The sequence below is a fragment of the Morone saxatilis genome, unplaced genomic scaffold (genome assembly GCF_004916995.1).
Source record: "Morone saxatilis isolate NCDOM2014 unplaced genomic scaffold, NCSU_SB_2.0 Contig7, whole genome shotgun sequence".
NCBI lineage: Eukaryota > Metazoa > Chordata > Actinopteri > Moronidae > Morone > Morone saxatilis.
In genome coordinates, this window is record NW_023340246.1 from 15,466,294 (window position 1) to 15,473,436 (window position 7,143).

Below are 7,143 nucleotides of genomic sequence, written 5' to 3' on the forward strand. Positions count from 1 at the left end.
TATATATATATATATATATGCGTTCACAACAAACTAGAGAAAAAACATGTCCTCCATAAGAGGAATCTATATTACCCAGAGAGTCCCATCACAGGTCTATAATAGAGTTAAAAGTCACTTAAGATCAGTACACAGAGACTTTGAGGCTCCCTACTATTCATGTGACTCACTTATATCGAGGGAGACCTTGAGGACTGTCCACCCACTGATAACAGTGTTCACTGCAGAAACTTAACTTTAACAGCTTTGAAGAGTTACAAGTTGTGGTAACAATACTCAGCCCTGTCTCTGTGTGTTAATCATCCTCTCTTTACGTTATCTCATGTATGCAACATGCTCGCTTTTCCTCAGTGGCTCAGGCTTTTTGCAGTAGCACTAAAATTAGACTATGTGTAGAATTGGAATTCACATTACTGAAACAATTGGTTGATTTCTCAATCACTGGAAAATTAAGAAGCAGGTATTTTGCTGGAGGATTTTCTCATTTTCTTTGTCGTATTAATTAGATAACTAATTATTTTTCGATTTTGGACTTTTGGTTGAACAAAACAAGCAATCTGAAGATGTCACCTTGGGGGTTTGGGAAATTATAACGAACATTTTTCACATTTTAAAGTGTTTTTGTCGAGTTGACAACCTTGTTCTACTGCAGGTGTACTTGAATGTGATAAATTTTTGATGTGAGTGTGCAAGACAAAACACAGAAGTTTTAGTTGGTGATAACGCAGTGTAACCTTAGTGGGTTTCAAAGGACATGATGATGTTGTAATGTGAAAACTTTGATGCAGGCTGTAATTAACAGTAAACACATTCATCATCCTGTATTCTGTAGCTCAGGACATCATTGCTCTGTATGCAAAGTAAATTCACCCCTCCATATTGTCCTGCTGTCAGTGCCCTCCAGGTTCCCTCTGATGCTAATCCATTCACTCAAGGATATGATGAAGGGGGGCCGGGATTAGATTTTCTGTAGACGTGATTGAAGATATGTGTGGCCGTCTGTGCATTGTCTTGACAGGCGAGATGAGAAGGGTTGTATCCGGGCTCAAGCAGCAGTCATCAGGTAGAGGTCCTTTTTAACCCTTAATGTGGTCTTTCACCGGCTGGACATCCTCCTGACACAGCTCACGTGTATATGTTCACCTCTGGGTGCAGGGTGGGATTAGCCAAAGTAAAAGGTGATTTATGAACCCTGGCTCGCCTGCCCCTCTAGGGAGGCTTCTGTGCCCACTTGGACTAAAGCTAAGGACTCATTAAGTCTGTAATTAGAACGAGCAGAGGATGCACTAGTCCCACCCTGCCTCTGGGACTCTCTAATCAGCCATTGACACAATCAGCTTCCCTCGCTTGGTCAGCAGCCCTGCAGCGTGGGGACGGACAGGGAGGCACCCAACCAGACTAAAGGCACAGCTGTTACTGTTACAAGTGTGCACACTCAGTTCCAGCCACGTCGATGACACTGATCTTAGAAGTTAGGCTCATGCTGGTACAGGTGCAGAAGTCAACAAGAGGATTAATCTGCCTGCTGATCAAGGGAACACTGTGGGGGAGTGAGCAATATGATGCACTTTGGTGATGCAGGTAGAGGCGGCTAGACAAGTGTGCCACACTAAGACTGTTTGTCAGTTTAGGGCAGTTTCTACAGTGAGGGCAGCATTTTTTATTTTTCATCGCCCTTTCCTACACATGGTAAAACGTAAAGGATATTAAGGTATTTGGAGAGCTATGGTTCCTGTACACAGCACTGTAACAGCTGAGCTTTTAGGTTCAGGCATTACCCGAGCATCGTGAACAATAATAGTCAATGATCCTCACACAAAAAAAAGATTTCACCGGTCTGACCGCGACGACAACTTAACAAGATTAACACAAATATATTAGGTTAATGATTCTTGGCCATCGGTCTTAGTGTTTAAGTTGTTTCAGCAGACTCTGCGTTACCTTCTTTATCAGTAAGTTTGTCTTTTTCAATGCCACCAAACTTGAAAAGCTTCAGACTGGGTCGGTCAAGGATTTTGAGCTCTCCGGGGAAATCGGTGAATTTTATAAATGGGTCATTTTACCAAAATATACTGTTCATACGCAAATTGAACCAAAAAAAACTCCTGATAAAGAACTCATTTTGGCTCGAAACATTATTGCTAATGTGATAAAATAGGAATTTTAATGGTGTTGCGATTCCTTTGGAGGCACAAATCAAATTTAAAAACCAACCTCATTGAACTAAAAGTGGATAATATCCAATATATTTATAATAAAATACGATTTGTATTTGTAATGGTATGTTGAGATGGTCCTGACAACAGATATATATTAGCTAATAGTTGTCCATGCTGACCTGGGAATGAATAGCAGATAGTTTATTGTATTAAGTTAGTTGTAAGATTGGGGATTCCCGATCAGAGATTGTTGTTATGCTATTATGATAACTTCAGAACTGATGGGTTTTAATCAGAAAACCTGCAGAAAAGAGACTCGTCAGCCGTCACACACAATGTCACAGTCTGTGTCACCGAGCACAGCGTCAGCAGTCGGCCCCTCTGATTCGGTTTGTTGAATCTGCAGACTGTCTGTATGAGCGCTCCCTGACTGGCAGTTAAGTTTACCAAATCAGCGCTTTCACCCATTTAGTGAGGTGTCGCTTTATTTTTTTGCATCCGCTCCTGTTCTACAAACTGACGACCAAAGATTGTGTAACCAGATTTCACGATCGCATACAAATGGTTAGCTAGTTTTGTATTTATTTTGTCTTTTGGTTTCTTTTTGGTTTATAAAAACCGACGAGTTATTTCCTCCCTCCCACGTTGACGCTCGTCAGCTGAAGTCTTTGTGGCGTGTTAAGGTCCAACAGTTCAAGACGTCAAGTGTTGGTGCGTCAGGGCCCTAAATCTGACGGCTTCTTCGCGAACTGACCTTGATGATAGGCCCGTCGTCCCCCTCCTGCGTTATCTCTTTACGGGGCTGTATAGATTACTACAGCGCCTGAGCCTCCGCTTCAAAACAGGCAACTGAGAATTGAGTAATATTCTAGATGAATCCACGCTGAGCGCTCCGCACTTTTTTTTTTTTTTTTAATCCTTCCACCTCCCTCTTTCTCTCACTGCCTTTCGTCCTCACCCCTCAGCCTCACCCTCCCTCACTGTCTCCTGCCCTCTCCCCATATAATCTCAGTCTTCCAGATTGCATCATCATAAGCCCTCTGTGAATGGCAGATGGGAGAGCTAGGTGGGCGTACAGAGGCCGAGCGAGGGCAGTAGTGGGTGTTAAATACGTTAAAATCCCTTTCTTTTAAATGCACCTTCTCCTCTTTTTTTTTTTTGCTGCTGTGTGCGTTTCTGAAAGCTGCTGTTTGAAAATATCTGAAAAGTGACATGATTTATGGAGTCGGAGTCTGCCTGGTCATCACATGGATGCTTTTCGAGCTGCACACCTGGCTTTCTCCCTGAAACAAGGCACTCACACAGAATTGTTGAGTTTGCAGCCGTACTGCTTTCTTAAGATATCTGAGGCAGATTTTTCTCTGAGCACTTTGTAAAAAAGGTTGCAAAGGATGTAGACACTAAAGCAGACACTACATTTCCTTCTTTTAACTGAGGTTCACCCTGGATCAATATCCCTCACACCCTCCTTTTACCTGAGTGTAATGAGTGCCTCAGTGATTAGAGATGGTGTCTTGGGATAATGAATAGAGGATTGTTTTTTTCCAAAGCTTACAGTCTTCAGAGGACATTTGTCGCCATCGAGACCCATTACAGGAGTCATCCCCCACCCGTACTCACTGCATTCGATGGAGAATCGTCCTCAAGAGTCAGAGTTCAAAGCCCATCAGCAGGGGTGAGACACTGGGTATCTGCAGGTCTTTAAAAGCACTGAAACAAAAGCCTTAGAAGAAGCCTAAAAAGTCTGAATCTGGATTTACAAAACTCTTGAATATTTTTATTAGAAACATTATTTGTGTCAGATGGTGGGCTGTTGGACGACATTATACACCTAAGAACTAAAAGTAGGATTGTTTCGACCGTGAATTGTGCTGCAAGAGGCTGTTTAATCCTTTTTGTGGAGTTTCAGTCAACATCATTTGACCTGTAGCAAACAAGGAAGCTCATCGGCTCATAAAGTATTGATTTTAGACTAAACGTAAATGAATTTCATGAATAATAAATGAATTAAGAATTTTTAATTGGTTTATCAGTTCATTCAGCCTGTGTCCAAGTCATGTCAGTTTAATTAGTTATTTTATGAATTTTTATGTACAGCTGGGAAGTACAGACAAAATGGGATGTAATTATAAGTAATTCTGGGGTATAAAGCCTCATACTGGATTTCCATCGTACTATAATACTTTGGCCAGTATGATTGCGAAAGAGCTATTAAAAAGTCACCTTTGTGAACACAGATATTTAGGTCAAAGGTCCCCTTTCATGGTGTCATATGTATTATAGGATAATTATTACTTATTCATTAACTTTTGGGCAGTAGTTAAAGTTAACAAGACCTCAAGCAACTACGACAGTATTGGGCTGTTTAATCTGCAGATTCTGTCAATAATTGAGACCTTAAAACGTTGTTTTGTAATGCAGTTGGTATCTATAAACCTGTTTTTAGTTTAAAAACCTGTTCTGAAATATTCTTACTACAATGTGTCCAGATACAATCTGATTTCCAGATTTATATTTGCCTCGATACTGACCTTATTAAGCAGATCAGGCATCAGCCAAGACCAATCCACATTAAATACAGCTTTTTTGTCAATTAATAATTTTCAGTTGGTTAATCAGTTAATTCGCTTCCTTCACTTCAGGCTGTTTTTAGTGTGGAAAGGTCTGCAGATTTTAAATGTGGGGGGGGAAGAGATAACCCTCACTCTGTATCGGGAAAGAATACGAAAGAGTAATTAGAAGTGTAAAGATAAGGAACATTGATAGGCTTGTATTTAAGTGATACATATCTGATCTTGTGTACACGGTGTCTCTGGGAGGAGTGTTCCTACTTCTTTACAGTCAAACTGGCCTCGAACATGCGCCCTCATAAACAGAAGGGTGTTCTGACAATTGTGTGGCTATAAAGTCAGTTCGGGCCACAGAGTTCACGTCCACCTGTGACAGCGGTTTTATGGCCCCTTACTTCTGACCTCTGCACTGATAAGAGGTCGATGCTCCTACGCTAGGTGTTATTAACCTTCTCACTGCTCCACCCACACCCTCCATCTCTCCACCCGTGTCCTCAAATCACAACAGCAACGCTCTGTCAGAGGCATATGGTCACGGTGACCAGGTGAAAGTGTGCTGCTGCCACGTGGACGCAGATGTCGGGAGTGTAGGGATAATGGTACCAAAACATGGTGGTGTTTGCTGATCAAATTCAGTTCCAAAGTTTCTCGTCCGTGACTTTTTTACAAACTAAACGAGTATAAACACGAAGTGACATGAAGTCTTTAAGTCTCTTGTAGCGCTACATGGCTTCACAAATAAATGACTGATTATGAGGATTAACTGTTCCGACACTGCAACTCAACTCACAAACCATAAATAAACGGGCAGAAACGGGAAAATAAAGAGGCTTTTTGTAATAATACAGGAGGAGTGTGAGTGTGGTTGCTATTTTTCATTTCACTCGCTTTTTATTAGTAGGGAACTGTTAAAAAACGGGGGGCAGGACACAAGCTTCACACTCTGCTTTAACCTGAAAAATCCCCACAGTCATTAACGTGTTGATGTGTTACCATGGTTACAAAATGGTGTTGTATAAACATAGGCCATACATCGGTCATACAGCTCGGGGGTGATTGATAGCTTTGCAGTTTACAGTCAGTGGTGGACTCATTAGTAGTTGAGCTTTTGGATTTTAAAATCCTGGTTTTGGTTTGATTTCACTGAACAAATGTCTGCTTTGAGGTGGACTGAGACCTTTTACAGGACGTCTTGGTTAGGTTGTCGACACCAGCTTTTAAAAACTGTCTGTAAAGAAAGGCATGAAGATATATTACAACCTCATGTATGGTCCATGTGCAGTATGTGACACATAGTCAGTTGTGTCCACTCTGCATGATGGTAACAGATTCTCGAGGCCGTAAGAGCAGCTTTAACAGACGTTAGTTTTAAAGACGACCTGTAGTTGCAAATTCATTTATAACTCATAGATGTTAAAATAATGCTCAAACTGTAATAACAAGTCTTTCTACATAAGCGATGGGATTTTCCCTGCAACACTTGTTTACTTTGGGGTAAGCTGCGTCTACATCTGCTGGTCTGACACACTTAAAGTAAACACTGGGCTTTCCTCTCAGTACTTGTTTTACACCACTAATTCTTCCATTTTAGTCACTTAGTTACTCTGTCGCAGGCGTCGAGCAACTGATTACCTGCACTTGTTGTGGTAGACGTCCTTGGAATCTCATAATTTAATTTCAGCTTGTTTACATCAATTAACGACATATTTTTGTGTTTTTCGGACTAAAATCTAACTTGACGACACACATGGCAGAGAATGATCAGAAAACTGAATGTGAAAGTGTTTTATCAGAGGACCTAAACTAGCATATCCACGTTTCTCAAAACTGGAATAAGACGCTATCCAGCTTTGATATTTACATACTTCAAACACCCGATCATAACCAGGATACGAGTGCTCGTTGTGCTTATTTCACAGTGTGAGCCGAGGCTCTTATCACTTGACAGTAATTGTAGAACAAAAGGAAATTCTTTGATCAGCACACCCTCACCAAAAATGCTGAGTAATGACGTGACAGCTCATTAGAAGAAGAACGTGATAATTGGCACTGCTACGTTAGTGAATACAATGTCAATCAAAAGTGTGTACAGCCCTTTTGTTAAAGGTCCGGTGTGTAGGGATTCAGTGGTTTCAGACCCCGTCGCTTCATCATCACCCTCCAAGAATGAAGGAGAAACTATGTTTGCCGCCAACGCATGAAATACACACCTAACTAGAGCCAGTGTTTGGTTTTTCCCTTCTGGGCTCCGCAGCTCATTGTAAAGCAACAAAAACATAACGATTCCCACATTCAGGTGATTATAAACTAATGAAAACATACCTATGAATATTATGTTCCATTTCTGCCAATAGATCCTCCTAAATGTTACACACAGGTTCTTTAAATACAGATCATAACAAGCCCTGGCATAA

The 7,143-nt window shown here is 41.1% G+C and overlaps 1 protein-coding gene across 1 annotated transcript in view; it reads left to right on the forward strand.

Annotated features, from left to right (window-relative positions):
- Window positions 1-7,143, forward strand: part of lpgat1 (lysophosphatidylglycerol acyltransferase 1) — a 43,088-nt gene that overhangs the window by 27,672 nt on the left and 8,273 nt on the right.